The following is an 18,528-nucleotide window of genomic DNA, read 5'->3' as shown; positions in this document are numbered from 1 at the left end:
AGAATCCCCTCTTAAGTGTCTGCCTTCAAAGATTTTGTGTTGGCAATGGAGAATAAGGCTGCAGTGCTGTCCTTTCTTTCAAGTTCTTGATCTGGTCCTAAGTGCAAGCTGTTCAGTTCCTCTCTCTACTTCTATGGTGGCTTTACAGAGAAGTAAAAAATCACAAATTATTGGTAATTTGTATTTTTCCTAACATACTTACCGAGAACTACTTTCTTAGGAGTTACCTGGAACCTCCTCTCAACCGCCCAGAGTTTTGTGTAGTTTACCCTACTTCCGTTTTCTGTGGTGATAGGCCTATGCGGATGGATACGTGCCCTAAGGGCAATCTCGAGGCAGGCCTCATGTTAGCTGGATGAGAACGGAGCAAAAGACATTACCACACTATGATCAACTCAAAGAGGAAGCTCTCAACCCAATCATCCTGCGTATAATTTACAGTGGTGAAGAATTAGGTTCCAACCATGACTACTTAAAGTCTTCCACCAATAAAATATACTCTTCTACAATATATCAAATATTCTGCTTTTAAAATGATCATAAGAAAGTCATCACACATAGCTAAACCATATGTTATTAAGTTCACATCATATGGCTGCGCTCTACAAAAATATAAAAAAAATAAAAATATACTCTGCAATACTGACCCTATTATCATCATCATTGCTTGGTAAGCTACAACCCTAATTGGAAAAGCGGGATGCTATAAGCCCAAGGGCTCCATCAGGGAAAGTAGCTCAGTGAGGAAGGGAAATAAGGATGAATAAAATATTATAAGAAGAGCAACAATATTAAAATAAATATCACTTTATATACTATAAAAACTTTAACATAACAAGAGGAAGATAAATAAAATATAAGATAAAAGTGTGCCTGAGTGTACCCTCAAGCAAGAGAACTCTTAGCTTACATGATCAACAAAGCACTCCCAGCTAATCTGGAAACAAGTGTGGGGTTCCTGGGTCATAAACAGTATACTGGAAAATGTTCCCTTTCTTGTCTGTCTCTGTTAAGGGAAAGTACCATCTTGTTCAAGGACAATATCACTGAAAACTGACGACATTGATTCTGGCTAATATCAACAAAGACTGACTTCATTTGTTAGACCTGAAAAAATCCGTAAGAAACCGGCAAGGAAATACAATTTCATACTTCATACTAATGTTGTTAATATTTTCTTAGGTCTGCTGAAACATATTGAAATTTTCTGTGTATCTCTATGCTTATAAAAATCTCCTGATTGCTATACGGCATTGTGTGTATATTGTTCTTATAATAACAGGACAATGAAAATGAAATATACACAATGTGTCATATAGCAGTCAAGAGATTTGTTTTAAGCATCGAGTTGGAGAGAAATTTTAATACAATTATAAATGTGCCTATCCAAAGCAATGAAAAGTATCCTATATATTCAGATCTTCCCGGACAGTTCCATCCTGTTTGTAATACTAGGCAGGCCTTTCTCCATCATGAGGCTCAATACTGCACAGTGTTCTGGAAGTTTTATTCCAGCTGTGACCAAGTTATGGAATGATCTTCCTAATCAGGTAGAGTAGTCGAATCTAGAGAACTTCAAAAGTTCAAACTTGCAAGCAAATGTTTTCTTGTTGAACAGCCTGACGTAAGTCTTTTTTATAGTTTGTATAAGAAATATTTGTTTGAATGTTGTTAATGTTTTTATATTTTATACTAATTGTTTTTCACTACTTATATCGTTTATTTATTCCCTTATTTCCTTTCCTCACTGGGCTATTTTTCCCTGTTGTAGCCCTTGGGCTTATGGCATCTTGCTTTTCCAACTAAGGCTGTAGCTTAGCTAGTAATAATAATGACTGTATCAACTTTAAATACCCAACACAATTTAGTGGAGGATAATAGATGTGCTATGATGTGTGAAAATTGATGTGGTTCGTTGTGTGCAATACGACAAATGTGATCAGTGGGTTAGGGACAAAATGTGATGGAGATCTAGAAAAGACCAGAAATAGAAGACCTGTTTGGATTCTGTTTGGGTTGCTTCCTATCAATAAAAATATGTACAAACAAGTACAGGAAAGTGTGAATGGGGAATTAATAGGGAAGTAATGTAGGAGGAATTATACATTATATGTTACAGAAAACACAAGAGCTAGACCAGAGACGCCAGAGTTGGAAGGAAATATGATATTTTAATTATAAAATAAATTTTTGAATATACTTACCCGGTGAATATATAATAGCTGCAACTCTGTTGCTCGACAGACACATACATAAAAAAACTCGCCAGCGATCGCTATACAGGTTGCGGGTGTGCCCACCAGCGCCAACTGTCGGCCAGATACCACTCTTGTATGTAAACAAAACCTTCAATTCTTCTCATCCCACTGCGTCTCTATTGGGGAGGAAGGGAGGGTCGTTTAATTTATATATTCACCGGGTAAGTATATTCAAAAATTTATTTTATAATTAAAATATCATTTTTAAATATTTAACTTAGCCGGTGAATATATAATAGCTGATTCACACCCAAGGAGGTGGGTAGAGACCAGAGTTAAATATGTTTACATCGTATAAGCTAAGAGTTTTTTATTTCATTTTGACAGTTATCAATATAACAAACCAAAATAAATAGGTACCTGGTAAGGAAGTCGACTTAGACGATTACTCTGCCTTGTAAGTACGTCTTCCTTACGGAGCCCAGCGATCCTCTTAGGATGCTGACAGACCCCCAGGAGCTGAAGTATCAAGGGCTGCAACCCATACAACAGGACCTCATCAAACCCCTAATCTGGGCGCTCTCAAGAAATGACTTTGACCACCCGCCAAATCAACCAGGATGCGAAAGGCTTCTTAGCCTTCCGGACAACCCATAAAAACAACATTAAAACATTTCAAGAGACAGATTAAAAGGATATGGAATTAGGGAATTGTAGTGGTTGAGCCCTCACCCACTACTGCACTCGCTGCTACGAATGGTCCCAGTGTGTAGCAGTTCTCGTAAAGAGACTGGACATCTTTCAAGTAAAATGACGCGAACACTGACTTGCTTCTCCAATAGGTTGCGTCCATGATACTTTGCAGAGATCTATTTTGCTTAAAGGCCACGGAAGTTGCTACAGCTCTAACCTCATGCGTCTTAACCTTAAGCAAAGATCGGTCTTCCTCACTCAAGTGTGAATGAGCTTCTCGTATTAACAATCTGATAAAATATGACAAAGCATTCTTTGACATAGGCAAGGATGGTTTCTTAACCGAACACCATAATGCTTCAGATTGGCCTCGTAAAGGTTTAGTACGAGCTAAGTAGAACTTAAGAGCTCTAACAGGGCATAAGACTCTTTCTAGTTCATTGCCTACGATCTCCGATAAGCTAGGAATATCGAAAGATTTAGGCCAAGGACGAGAAGGTAGCTCATTTTTGGCTAGGAAACCAAGCTGCAGAGAACAAGTAGCTTTTTCTGACGAAAACCCGATGTTCTTGCTGAAGGCATGAAGCTCACTGACTCTTTTAGCCGAGGCTAAGCATACCAGGAAAAGAGTCTTAAGAGTGAGATCTTTCAGGGAGGCTGACTGTAAAGGCTCAAACCTGTCTGACATGAGGAATCTTAGGACCACGTCTAAATTCCACCCAGGAGTAGCCAAACGACGCTCCTTAGAGGTCTCGAAAGACTTAAGGAGGTCTTGCAGATCTTTATTGTTGGAAAGATCTAAGCCTCTATGCCGGAGGACCGAGGCCAACATGCTTCTGTAGCCCTTGATAGTAGGAGCTGAAAGGGATCGTACTTTTCTCAGGTATAAGAGAAAATCAGCTATTTGGGCTACAGAGGTACTGGTCGAGGATACGGAAACTGACTTGCACCAGTCTCGGAAGACTTCCCACTTCGATTGGTAGACTCTAATGGTAGACGCTCTCCTTGCTCTAGCAATCGCACTGGCTGCCTCTTTCGAAAAGCCTCTAGCTCTCGAGAGTCTTTCGATAGTCTGAAGGCAGTCAGACGAAGAGCGTGGAGGCTTTGGTGTACCTTCTTTACGTGTGGCTGACGTAGAAGGTCTACTCTTAGAGGAAGACTTCTAGGAACGTCTACTAGCCATCGAAGTACCTCGGTGAACCATTCTCTCGCGGGCCAGAGGGGAGCAACTAACGTCAACCTTGTCCCTTCGTGAGAGGCGAATTTCTGCAGTACCTTGTTGACAATCTTGAATGGAGGGAATGCGTAAAGATCTAGGTGTGACCAATCTAGGAGGAAGGCATCTATATGTATTGCTGCTGGGTCCGGGACTGGAGAGCAATAGATTGGAAGCCTCTTGGTCAGCGAGGTTGCAAAGAGATCTATGGTGGGTTGACCCCAAGTCGCCCAAAGTCTCTTGCACACATCCTTGTGGAGGGTCCATTCGGTTGGAATTACTTGACCTTTCCGACTGAGACAATCTGCTAGGACGTTCAAGTCGCCCTGGATGAACCTCATTACTAGGGAGATGCCTCGATCTTTTGACCAGATGAGCAGGTCCCTTGCGATCTCGTACAGAGTCAATGAGTGGGTACCTCCCTGTTTGGAAATGTACGCCAAGGCCGTGGTGTTGTCCGAGTTGACCTCCACCACCTTGCCTCGAAGGAGATTCTCGAAGCTTATCAAGGCCAGATGAACCGCCAAAAGCTCCTTGCTGTTGATATGCATGCTCCTCTGACTCGAGTTCCACAGACCTGAGCATTCCCGACCGTCCAGCGTCGCGCCCCAGCCCAAGTCCGATGCGTCCGAGAAGAGAACGTGGTTGGGTTTCTGAACTGCTAGGGGAAGACCCTCTCGTAGACTGATATTGTCTTTCCACCAAGTCAGACAAGTCTTTATCTTTTCGGGAATCGGGATCGAGACCGCCTCTAGCGTCTTGTCCTTTTTCCAGTGAAAAGCCAGATGGAATTGTAGAGGTCGGAGGTGTAGCCTTCCTAGCGAGACAAATTGCTCCAGGGATGACAGCGTTCCTACCGGACTCATCCAAAGCCTGACTGAGCAACGTTCCTTCTTCAACATCTTCTGGATGGCGAGCAGGGCTTGATCTATTCTGGGGGCCGACGGAAAAGCCCGAAAAACTTGACTGTGAATCTCCATCCCTAAATACAGAATAGTTTGGGATGGGACCAGCTGTGACTTTTCCAAGTTGACTAGGAGTCCCAATTCCTTGGTCAGATCTAGAGTCCAATTGAGATCCTTCAGACAGCGATGACTGGAAGAGGTTCTGAGAAGCCAGTCGTCCAAGTACAGGGAGGCTCTGATCTCCGATAGCTCGAAACTGGTACCCCACATTCCTGTAAACAAACCTCAGAAACGGTTGGGAATCCGGGTGTATAGGAATGCGGAAGTATGCCTCCTGAAGGTCGAGAGAGACCATCCAGTCGCCTTCCATAAATGCTGTCAAGACAGCCTGGTAGACTTCATCGTGAAGTTTGTCTTGACAATGAACACATTGAGCGCACTTGCCTCTTACGTACTCCTGCAGTGAACATGGCTGCCAAATCATGGAGCCATCCCTGAGGGACTTGTTCCTGCAGAGAACGTGGCTGTCAGATCATTGGAGCCATCCCTGAAAGCCTTGTTTATGCATGACATAATTGTACAGCAAAACTTCAAAGGCTCGAAAACAGCTGTGAAGTTGACCTGTAAAATCTTGGAGCGTCTCCTGGCCAGGCGCCAGGGAGAGTCTATGAGATTTGAGAAGTCTATCTGGGCAGAGGCAGGAACTCCCAAGCCGAGAACTTCTCTCGTGTCATATCAGACTCTCGCTCTATAAGCCAGTTTAAAAGAAGGGAAAGCAAAGGCTGTATCCCCCAAACTCCTCCTGGTGATAAACCAGTCGCCTAGCAAACGTAAAGCTCTCTAGGAGAGCGAGAGAGCACTAGCTTATAAAACAACGGCTTCGAAGTAGCTAGGCCTAGTGTAAGCTTCTGACGTTTAGGCGAACGAGGAGCAGCAGTTACAAAAAGATCCGGACAAAGATCCTTAAAAATCAGCATGATTTATTTAAAGTCCATAGAGGGCTAAGCAGCTTTAGGCTCCTCTCCGTCTGACAGAGTCCTCAAGGGAATATCAGTAGGAGGGGGAACAGCAACTTCCTCATCTAAAGGAACCTTGTCCGATAATAGCTGAGTCTCAAGCAAGGGAGAGACCTACCGTGGTGGCAATGCTTTACAAGCAGAGTCCACACGCACTGGTGCATTAGTAGCGGACCAGGACGCAACGTTATGTAACTGCTTGACAGTCTGTGAACTGTCAACAACAACAGGTGCGAGAGACCAGGACGCAACGTCATGTAACTGCTAGACAGTCTGTGAACTGTCAACAACAACAGGTGCGTGAGGACGCACAGCGTCCACTCGAGACTGCTTTGACCGCCTAGACTGAGCAGTCAAAACAACTCTAGAATGCGGAGGTTGACGCTCAGCGTCAAAACAAGTCAACTCCGATTGTTAGCGAACGTCCTGAACGTCAACAGGAGCATCAGCAAGTGGCCTAACGTCCAAATGTGGCTGAAAATCCACACGAGACCGCATCGAGTGTGGTTCTAAACAACCTGACTGACGTGACTTAGCTACGCCAACGTCAACAGGACGCACAAAGGAACGTTAGGTTGGCTGAAAGCCAGGATTTCGATGAGAAAAACGGCTAGGCTCAACGGACTTATCGGCAGAATAGTCTTCCATAAGGGAGGCAAGCTTATTCTGCATGTCTTGCCGTACAACCCATTTAGGATCAACGGAAATGGTTGCGGTAAGAGACGAGGGTAACGTCTGTGACCGCAAAACCTTGCCAACAAAAAGACTCTCGGAGTCTGTGTTACGCTTTTGTTAGGCGGCGAGCAGTCTTCCGATGACTGCATAGGGTCAGAGCTGTCCTAATGGCTACAACCAGGACGCTGGACCTGTCCTGAAAGGACTGACTTTCGCTTAAGGGCCTCGAAACCTTGTTTCAGGTTTCTTATGCGAAAAGCCTTCGGATGACGAGGAGAAAATCGTCTCTCTCGCCTTATGGTAGGGGTTATCTTGGTAAGATACACCCGATACCATAGAGGGAACGTCTGTTCGCTGATCAAGGCCTCTCGAACCCATAAGTCGTACGACATTACTTCTCCCCTGGGCTTGGTAGCTTGCAAGAGGTCCCGGACTAGGCGAACGACAGGCACGAACAGACGAACCCTCGGTCGCAACACTGATAACACTTTGCGCAATATCACTTTATCACTACAATTTTCTGTTTTGCACTTATTTCACTGAAATCGAAACTTTTACTGATTTCTACCTGAAGCACGCAATTCTACCCTCATCAAAAGGTAGTAATAGCGAAATCAGTCGTATAATGCAAGCACATTAATACCAGCAAAAAACAGTAAACATATTTTAAGATAAAAAATTCAGTGGCTGGGAAGAGACTAAACACTAGTTCATTCAAGACTACGTTTTCAATCTCTCACCGTACATTGCCTGGGGACGAGAATAAAAAAGTAAAAACGTTTTATCCTTTTTCCCCGTACAGAGACTAGGGACGAGAGTAACTCGAGAACAACGTTACCCGCTTGAACGGAACGTTTTCTCCCCTCTCTCTCCCTCCGTCTCTATCTCTCTCTCTCTCTTTGATTACGCACCTAAGAGAAGAGCCCACTTATGTTTCGTCAAAAAAACATGTTATTTGACCAAAGGAAAAAAAAAACTGAAAGGTTTTTCAATTAAAAAGTTCCTTTAAAATAGAATTTAAAACATTTAAGCTTTGAAAGAAGAATGAACAAAACGTCAGAATCGATTTACTCTTTCTGCAAAGTGAAACCGTGATACTCTCTCTCTCTATCGTAACGATAGAGCGCAAACTGCGTAGTATGAATAAACTAAACGTTAGTTCATCTTTGAAACAGTACGAAGACTATTCAAAGAAAATCTTTCATAAAATATCTATTAAAAAATATTCATTTAAAAAGTTTTAAATCATTAGCTCTTTAAAAGCTATTGAAAGGGCTCAACGTTGTTTAACTTCGGTTTCCAAGTTAGGACCGCCTACTCTCAGGAAGGTCGCATATAAACAAATCATTAAATTCATTTTTATGTTTATTATAAATGGAAAGTTAATCGAAGAGGCCTAATAAAGGCGGTGAGATATAAAATATATAGAGGAAAATCTATAATTAATTTATAACGTGATAAGATAATTGCTAAAAGCCTAAACACACTTCCGTCTAAGGGAAGGGTCGGCCATTAAAAAGTCAAAGAAAGTCCATACTCTCTTTGTCATCAAAAATTAAATCTATCCAATAACGAGTTCAAGATTTAAGATGAAGATAAAACACCTGCACTGCGAAAGCTCAAACCAAATTAAAGTACTTCACCAAATATGATGGGAAAAACTCCAGGTTCTACAGCGAGTAAAAGTACGTCTTGTCGACACGTCGACAGAGAAGAAATTGAGGTTTTGTTTACATCGAGAGTGGTATCTGGCCGACAGTTGGCGCTGGTGGGCACACCCGCAACCTGTATAGCGATCGCTGGCGAGTTTTTTTATGTATGTGTCTGTCGAGCAACAGAGTTGCAGCTATTATATATTCACCGGCTAAGTTAAATATTTAAAATTACAGAATTACTGCGACAAAAGCAGACCAGAAAACTAAAATAAAGATATACAATGCTAATATTGAAGAAAAAGAAGTGTAGAAGCTAAAAGGAAAGGTTGGAGACATCGATTGACGTGGCGGAGAGTAGACGATTCTAGGACACTTGAACAGCTATGAGGAGGACCTGAAAGAGATGAACAGAGCCATACTATTCCAACAAATTTCAGGAAAAAGACCTTAATTCAAGAGGCAGGTGAAAGAAAAGGAAGAGCCTAATGACAGAGATAGAGAAAGAAGAGAGAGAATGGGAAGATAAGGGAAGCAATTGAACAAGTGAGATGAGGATGAATGGGTAAAAGGTGGACAAAGACAAGGGGAAGGAAACCAAGGAAGAGAAAAAAGCCAAAAAAGTATGGGGAATAATAGAGGAAGGAGGTAACAATGAAGTACCCAGAAGGAACAATGAGAAATGGAGAAGGAAACAAGCAATAAAACAGAGTACACAAGGCAGGTACCAGAGGGGAAGAAATGGGAGATTCACCCATGAAAGAAGCTATAGCGATCAATACGGCCAATGCTAGTAGAAGAGGAGAGAAGGCGCCTCAGCAAGGAATGTTGCACATTCAAGCAAAGGATGGGAAGGATAGAGGTCATGCCTCACAGAGGACATCACGAGAGGGAAGGTGGGAATAGAATCATCGAGAAGAATGTAGTATGTTGGTACTGTACTGCTAACAAGGGTAAGGATGTCCCTTTGTAATGTATAAACCCACAAAAAGGGAAGTAAACAATGTTGATGAAAGCTAGAATTTTTTTTCACATGGATCTATTTCTTGAGAAAGAGAAGATTGTACTGCAGAAGGAAAAACTGCTGAGGAAATAATTCAATGATGGATTGGACAAGCACAGCCATCAGGAGGGTAGAGAGAGAGAGAAGACTAGACTGGAAGGCCTTATTAAGCAAGAATATTCAAGATAGAAACACATGACAGAAAGCCTGAAGATACTAATTAATAAAATAAGTGGAAGTGGCTACCCATGAAGATTGGAACAAAAAGGGTACATCCCTGATGAATAAATGAAAAGGAAGTAATGCAGTGGACATTTCAGAACACTTCTCACCTTTCACATCATTCTATATTTGCGAGAAATGTCTTGTGGCCTCTAGCGACACAGGTCCTTCCACTAACATGCTTATGTCATGTCCGAGTATCGGCGCAATTTGATGCCTGTTGACATTATCTGAAATTTACAAATCATATGAAAGCCTTGCTTAACAGGATTCCAATATGCAACAAATTTATGCTGCCAAATGAAAAGTTTAGTCTAATGTTTTGCATTACCTGGAGTTGCTATAAGAAAAATGGTCACCCACAACTTGGGTGACTGAGTACTCATATTTAAGCCCAAAATCATACAAGAACTAAATTAAAAGATTTTAAAAGAATATTTTCAATCTTATTTGTAGCCATATAAGGCAGTTGTGATACCTAACACACTGTATATTTCGAGAAACAAAAACAAAAGAAAAGAACAGTTTTGTAAAATGTTATTTTCATTAGTAAAATAAATTTTTGAATATACTTACCCGGTGATCATATAGCTGTCAGCTCTGCTGCCCGACAGAAAAACCTAAGGACAAAATACGCCAGCGATCGCTATACAGGTGGGGGTGTACATCAACCGCGCCATCTGTCGAGCAGGTACTCAAGTACTCCATGTCAACACAGAACCAATTTTCTCCTCGGCCCACTGGGTCTCTAATGGGGAGGAAGGGAGGGTCCTTTAATATATGATCACCGGGTAAGTATATTCAAAAATTTATTTTACTAATGAAAATAACATTTTTCAATATTAAACTTAGCCGGTGATCATATAGCTGATTCACACCCAGGGGGGTGGGTAGAGACCAGCATTACATGTTGACATTATTATGAGCTAAGTATTTTGTATTTCATTTTAGCAGTTATTCAAAATAACAAACATAAAATAAATAAGTACCTGGTAAGGAAGTCGACTTGAACAATTACTCTGCCTTTTTAAGTACGTCTTCCTTACTGAGCCTCGCGATCCTCATAGGATGCTGAGCGACTCCTAGGAGCTGAAGTATGAAGGGTTGCAACCCATACTAAAGGACCTCATCAAAACCTCTAATCTAGGCGCTTCTCAAGAAATGACTTTGACCACCCGCCAAATCAAGTAGGATGCGAAAGGCTTCTTAGCCTTCCGGACAACCCAAAAACAATAATAAAACATTTCAAGAGAAAGATTAAAAAAGGTTATGGAATTAGGGAATTGTAGTGGTTGAGCCCTCACCCACTACTGCACTTGTTGCTACGAATGGTCCCAGAGTGTAGCAGTTCTCGTAAAGAGACTGGACATTCTTAAGATAAAAAGACGCGAACACTGATTTGCTTTTCCAATAGGTTGCGTCGAATATACTTTGCAGAGATCTATTTTGTTTAAAGGCCACGGAAGTTGCGACAGCTCTAACTTCGTGTGTCCTTACCTTCAGCAAAGCTTGGTCTTCCTCATTCAGATGGGAATGAGCTTCTCGTATTAACAGTCTGATAAAATAGGATAAAGCATTCTTTGACATAGGCAAAGATGGATTCTTAACTGAACACCATAAAGCTTCAGACGGGCCTCGTAAAGGTTTTTAAATAGAACTTAAGAGCTCTTACAGGACATAAGACTCTTTCTAGTTCATTTCCAACCATACAATAAGTTTGGAATATCGAACGATATTGGTCAAGGCCGAGAAGGCAGCTCGTGTTTGGCTAGAAAACCAAGTTGTAGAACATGTAGCCGTTTCGGATGAGAATCCGATGTTCTTGCTGAAGGCATGAATCTCACTGACTCTTTTAGCTGTGGCTAAGCCTATCAGGAAAAGAGTCTTAAAGGTGAGATCTTTCAGGGAGGCTGATTGTAGAGGTTCGAACCTGTCTGACATAAGGAATCTTAGTACCACGTCTAAATTCCAACCAGGTGTAACCAAACGACGCTCCTTCGTGGTCTCAAAAGACTTAAGGAGGTCCTGTAGATCTTTATTGTTGGAAAGATCTAAGCCTCTGTGATGGAAGACTGATGCCAACATGCTTCTGTAACCCTTGATAGTGGGAGCTGAAAGAGATCGTTCTTTCCTCAGATATAAGAGAAAGTCAGCTATTTGAGTTACAGAGGTACTGGTCGAGGATACAGATACTGACTTGCACCAGTTTCGGAAGATTTCCCACTTCGATTGGTAGACTCTAAGGGTGGATGTTCTCCTTGCTCTAGCAATCGCTCTGGTTGCCTCCTTCGAAAAGCCTCTAGCTCTCGAGAGTCTTTCGATAGTCTGAAGGCAGTCAGACGAAGAGCGTGGAGGCCTTGGTGTACCTTCTTTACGCGTGGCTGACGTAGAAGGTCCACCCTTAGGGGAAGTGTTCTGGGAACGTCTACTAGCCATCGAAGTACCTCGGTGAGCCATTCTCTCGCGGGCCAGAGGGAAGCAACTAGCGTCAACCTTGTCCCTTCGTGAGAGGCGAACTTCTGCAGTACCTTGTTGACAATCTTGAACGGAGGGAATGCATATAGATCTAGATGTGACCAATCTAGTAGAAAGGCATCTATATGAACTGCTGCTGGGTCCGGGATTGGTGAGCAAAATATTGGGAGCCTCTTGGTCATCGAGGTTGGGAAGAGATCTATGGTTGGCTGGCCCCAGGTGGCCCAAAGTCTCTTGCATACATCCTTGTGGAGGGTCCATTCTGTTGGAATTATTTGTCCCTTCTGACTGAGACAATCTGCCATGACATTCAAGTTGCCTTGGATGAACCTCGTTACTAGTGAAATGTCTAGACCTTTTGACCAGGTGAGGAGGTCCCTTGCGATCTCGTACCATGTCAGAGAGTAGGTCCCTCCTTGCTTGGAGATGTACGCCAAAGCCGTGGTGTTGTCCGAGTTCACCTCCACCACTTTGCCTTGAAGGAGAGACCTGAAGCTTTTCCAGGTCAGACGTACTGCCAGTAGCTTCTTGCAGTTGAAATGCATTGTCCTTTGACTCGAGTTCCATAATCCCGAGCATTCCCTACCGTCTAATGTCGCACCCAAGCCTACGTCCGATGCGTCCGAGAAGAGAACGTGGTTGGGAGTCTGAACAGTCAGGGGAAGACCCTCTCTAAGGTTGATATAGTCCTTTCACCAAGTCAGACCAGACTTTATCTTTCCGGAAACCGGGATCGAGACCGCTTCTAGCGTCTTGTCCTTTTTCCAGTGAAAAGCTAGATGGTATAGAAAAGGACGGAGGTGTAGTCTTCCTAGTGACACAAATTGATACACGGATGACAGTGTCCCTACCAGACTCATCCACAGCCTGACTGGGCAGCGTTCCTTCTTCAGCATCTTCTGGATGGATAGCAGGGCTGGGGGTTGATCGTCTTGTTCAGCAACGTCCTCATCAGAGGGTTCCTCATCCGAAACTGATGAGGAAACGGCAACGGAGTGGGCAACGTCTGACTCGCTGAATCCGGTCGCACTGGTGGATGCGTGACGGAGCCGGACGCAATATCATGGCACTGCTGCACAGTCTGTGAACTGTCAACAACCATGGGTGCGCGAGGAAGTACAGCGTCAACCCGAAACTGTCGGGTTGCTGAGGTTGACGCACTGCGTCACAACAAGTCACCTCTGCTGGTTGTTGAACGTCTTCCTAGTGACACACTGAACGTCAACAACCACCTCCGAGCGTCGCTTAACGTCAACGTGCGACTGGCAACCCACACTGGGTCGCATCGGTGGAGGAACCACCTCAACTGGCAGACGCGAGTAGGATACCTCAGCGTCAACAGGGCGCATAACCAACCGGTTGGAGGGTTGTTGGCCAGAAGGTTCTTCTCCGTATTTAAGTCCTCTATCAAGGACACAAGCTTGGACTGCATGTCTTGCAGCAAAGCCCATTTAGGGTCTACGGGAGCAGGTGTGGCAACAGACGGGGTTAGCGACTGAGGCGGAACCATTTACCATCCCTGGAAGCCTTGTTAAGTGTGACATAATAGTACAGCAAAACTTCAAAGGCTTGACAAAAGTTGAGAAGTTGACCTGTAAACAACTTGGAGCGTCTCCTGGCTAGGCGCCAGGGCGAGTCTACCAGAATTGAGAAGTCTATCTGGGCAGAGGCATGAACTCCCAAGCCGAGAACTTCTCTCGTGTCCTATCAGACTCTCGCTCTATAAGCCAGTTTAAAAGAAGGGAAATCAAAGGCTGTATCCCTAAAACTCCTCCTGGTGCAAAAACCAGTCGCCTAGCCAACGTAACGCTCTCTAGGAGAGCGAGAGAGCACTAGCTTAACAACAACGGCTTCGAAGTAGCTAGGCCTAGTGTAAGTTCTGACGTTAGGCGAACGAGGAGCAGCAGTTACAAGATCCGGACGAAGATCCTTAAAAAATCATCATGATTTAATTAAAGTCCATAGGAGGCTAAGCAGCTTAAGGCTCCTCTCCAAATGACAGAGTCCTCAAAGGAATATCAGTAGGAGGGAGAACAGCACTTTCTCATCTACAGGAACCTTGTCCGATAAAAGCTAGGTTATCTCAGTGAGGGTCTCACTGGTGCATTAGCAGCAGACCAGAAGGCAACGTTATGTAACTGCTTGACAGTCTGTGAACTGTCAAAAACTGAACTGTCAACCACAACAGGTGCGTGAGGACATACAGCACTGGTGCATTAGTAGCAGACCAGAAGGCAACGTCATGTAACTGCTTGACAGTCTGTGAGCTGGCAACAACCATAGCTGTGTGGGGAAGCAAAGCCTCTACTCCTGACTGACTAGTCTGCTGCGGGTGAGTAGCGGTAACCACAGTGGGTTGCGGAGGTTGACGCACAGCGTCAAAACAAAGCAACTTAACTCCACCCTCCTATTGTTGTGGTAACTCGCGAACGTCAACGGAGGGTAGCGTGCGTCTGTGAACGTCAACGTGCGGCTGGCAGGGTACACTGCGCATGGGTGGTGGAACTCTCACAGGCGGAGTGCGGGAGCAGGTAGCGTCAGCGTCTACTGTACGCACAACCGTGGTTGGTTGTAGGCTAACGGGTGCAGCGTCAACCTTCTCCGCACGATACTCCTGCATAAAAGATGCTAACTGTGTCTGCATAGACTGTAGCAAAGACCACTTAGGGTCTACAGCAGCAGGTGCGGCAACAGACGGTGTTACTGCCTGTTGCGGTACCACTTTGCCTCTCTTAGGTGTGCAGTCATCGGAAGACTGCAGCGAGTCCGAACTGACCCAGTGGCTACACCTGGGCCGTTGGACTTGCGCGGAAGGGACCGACTTGCGCTTAATAAGCTGCGAGACCTTGGTCCAAGGTTTCTTACGAGAAACCTCTTCCGCAGACGAGAAGTAAATGGGCTCTCTCGTCTTTGTGTGGGTGGGGCGATCTTGGGTAGATACGCCCGAAACCACGGAGGGAAAACGTCTGTTCGTTGATCAAGGCCTGACGAACCCATAAGTCGTTCGACATTACTTCTCCCCTGGGCTTGGGAGCTTGCAAGAGGTCCCGGACTAGGTGAACGACAGGCACGAACAGACGAACCCTCGGACGCAACACTGTAACACTTTGCGCATATCACTTTATCACTTCGATTTTCTGTTTTGCACTTATTTCACTGAAATCGAAACTTTTACTGATTTCTACCTGAAACACGCAATCCTACCCTTCATTAAAAGGTAGTAATTGCGAAAACAGTCGTATAATGCAGCTCATTAATACTAGCAAAAACAGAAAACATATATAAAGATAAAGAATTCAGTGGCTGGGAAAGAGACTAAACACTAGTTCAAATAAACTACGTTTATAATCTCTCACCGCACATAGCCTGGGGACAAGAATAAAACCCTAGAAACGTTTTACCTTCTTCCCCGTACAGCGACTAGGGAGGAGAGTAACACGAGAACAACGTTACCCGCTTGAACGGAACGTTATTTTCTCCTCTCTCTCCCTCCGTCTCTATCTCTCTCTCTCTTTCTCTCTTGATTTCGCACCTGAGAGAAGAGCCCAATTATATATCGTCAAAACATGTTATTTGGCTAAAGGAAAAAACTGAAAGGTTTCCAAATAAAAAGTTCCTTTAATTTAGAATTTAAACCATTTAAGCTAAGAAAGAATGAACGAAACGTCAGAATCGATTTACTCTCACTGCAAAGTGAAACCGTGATACACTCTCTCTCTATCGTAACGATAGAGCGCATGTTGAACGTCCTGAACGTCAACAACTGCGTAGTCTAAAAAACTAAACGTTAGTTCATCTTTGAAAACAGTACGAGACTATCAAAGAAATTCTTTCATAAAACATTAAATTTAAAAAGTTTTAAATTCTTTAAAGGCTAAATACGATATAACGGGCTCAACGTTGATTAACTTCGGTTCCAAGTTAGGACCGCCTACTATCAGGAAAGGTCGCATATAAACAAAACATAAAAATTTATTTTTATATGTTTATAATAAATGGAAAGTTAATCGAAGAGGCCTAATAAAGGCAGAGAGATATAAAATATATAGATCTATAACGTGTTAAGCAAAATTACTAAAAACCTAAACACACTTCCGTCTAAGGGAAGGGTCGGCCATTCAAAAGTGAAAGAGAGTCCATACTCTCTTTGTCACAATAATTAAATCTATCCAAAACGAGTTCAAGTTTTGAGATGAAGATAAAACCCCTGCATAGTGAAAGCTCAAAACTAGAATAGTGTACTTCACCAAATAGTTGTGAAAACAAATCCAGTTAGTAACAGCGTATTTAGTAGGTCTTGCCAGTGGCACGACAGAGAGAAAATTGGTTCTGTGTTGACATGGAGTACTTGAGTACCTGCTCGACAGATGGCGCAGTTGATGTACACCCCCACCTGTATAGCGATCGCTGGCGTATTTTGTCCTTAGGTTTTTCTGTCGGGCAGCAGAGCTGACAGCTATATGATCACCGGCTAAGTTTAATATTGAAAAATTGTACTATATAAACCACTCCAGTGTTTCATCCTTAATGTCATTTACAATACGTAATCATTAAATCAACTTTATTATTCTTTAGACTTAACTCTAATGTTCACATTTTCATAAGAAGTTGCATATAACTAAAATGTTATTTTCATTAGTAAAATAAATTTTTGAATATACTTACCCGATGATCATGTAGCTGTCAACTCCGTTGCCCGACAGAAATCTACGGTCGGGATACGCCAGCGATCGCTATACAGGTGGGGGTGTACACAACAGCGCCATCTGTGGTCAGGTACTCAAGTACTTCTTGTCAACAAGACCTCAATTTTCTCCTCGGTCCACTGGTTCTCTATGGGGAGGAAGGGCGGGTCCTTTAAATCATGATCATCGGGTAAGTATATTCAAAAATTTATTTTACTAATGAAAATAACATTTTTCAATATTAATCTTACCCGATGATCATGTAGCTGATTCACACCCAGGGTGGTGGGTGGAGACCAGTATACATGTTAACAAAGAAGCTAAGTATCCCGTATTACATTTTATTAGTTATTCAAAATAACAATATAAAATAAATAAGTACCTGGTAAGGAAGTCGACTTGAACCATTACTCTGCCTTTATTAAGTACGTCTTCCTTACTGAGCGTAGCGGTCCTCTTAGGATGCTGAACAACTCTTAGGTGCTGAAGTATAAAGGGCTGCAACCCATACTAAAGGACCTCATCACAACTTCTAACCTAGGCGCTTCTCAAGAAAGAATTGACCACCCGCCAAATCAACCAGGATGCGGAAGGCTTCTTAGCCGACCGTACAACCCAAAAACAACAATAAAAAGTATTCAAGAGAAAGGTTAAAAAAGGTTATGGGATTATGGGAATGTAGTGGCTGAGCCCTCACCTACTACTGCACTCGCTGCTACGAATGGTCCCAGGGTGTAGCAGTTCTCGTAAAGAGACTGGACATCTTTGAGGTAGAATGATGCGAACACTGACTTGCTTCTCCAATAGGTTGCATCCATAACACTCTGCAGAGAACGGTTCTGTTTGAAGGCCACTGAAGTAGCCACAGCTCTCACTTCATGTGTCCTTACCTTCAGCAAAGCAAGGTCTTCTTCCTTCAGATGAGAATGAGCTTCTCTAATCAGAAGCCTGATGTAGTAAGAAACTGCGTTCTTAGACATTGGTAGCGAAGGCTTCTTAACAGCACACCATAAGGCTTCCGATTGTCCTCGTAAGGGTTTAGACCTCTTTAGATAGTACCTAAGAGCTCTAACTGGGCAAAGTACTCTCTCCAGTTCGTTACCCACCAAGTTGGATAAGCTAGGGATCTCGAACGATTTAGGCCAAGGACGTGAAGGAAGCTCGTTTTTAGCCAAAAAACTGAGCTGCAAGGAACATGTAGCCGTTTCAGATGTGAAACCTATGTTCCTGCTGAAGGCGTGGATCTCACTTACTCTTTTAGCTGTTGCTAGGCACACGAGGAAAAGAGTTTTTAATGTGAGGTCCTTAAAAGAGGCTGATTGGAGCGGTTCAAATCTAGATGACATAAGGAACCTTAGGACTACGTCTAGATTCCAGCCTGGAGTGGACAACTGACGTTCCTTTGAGGTCTCAAAAGACCTAAGGAGGTCCTGTAGATCTTTGTTGGTGGAAAGATCCAAGCCTCTGTGGCGGAAAACCGCTGCCAACATACTTCTGTAACCCTTGATCGTAGGAGCTGATAGGGATCTAACGTTCCTTAGATGTAACAGGAAGTCAGCAATCTGGGTTACAGTGGTACTGGTTGAGGAAACTGCATTGGCCTTGCACCAGCTTCGGAAGACTTCCTCCTTGCTCTGGCAATCGCTCTGGCTGCCTCCTTCCAAAAGCCTCTAGCTCTTGAGAGTCTTTCGATAGTCTGAAGGCAGTCAGACGAAGAGCGTGGAGGTTTGGGTGTACCTTCTTTACATGAGGTTGACGCAGAAGGTCCACTCTTAGAGAGAGAGTCCT

General features: G+C 43.5%; 1 long non-coding RNA gene across 4 annotated transcripts in view; it reads right to left on the bottom strand.

Moving 5' to 3' along the window:
* Window positions 1-274: 274 nt before the first annotated feature.
* Window positions 275-18,528, bottom strand: part of LOC137621681 (uncharacterized) — a 34,174-nt gene continuing 15,920 nt past the window's right edge. Inside the window, exons 4-5 of one of the 4 annotated variants that reach the window (XR_011040299.1) lie at window positions 9,691-9,810; window positions 275-351 (exon numbers count right to left, since the gene is read on the bottom strand). This is a non-coding gene — a long non-coding RNA (uncharacterized lncRNA). Of the gene's footprint in view, window positions 352-8,529; window positions 8,753-9,690; window positions 9,811-18,528 lie in introns of those variants that run through there. The other 3 variants (XR_011040301.1, XR_011040298.1, XR_011040300.1) reach the window with 3 other exon arrangements.

This window comes from Palaemon carinicauda, chromosome 28, assembly GCF_036898095.1.
Source record: "Palaemon carinicauda isolate YSFRI2023 chromosome 28, ASM3689809v2, whole genome shotgun sequence".
NCBI lineage: Eukaryota > Metazoa > Arthropoda > Malacostraca > Decapoda > Palaemonidae > Palaemon > Palaemon carinicauda.
The sequence above is the reverse complement of the archived record's forward strand: the minus strand, read 5'-3'. Positions and strand labels throughout refer to the sequence as shown.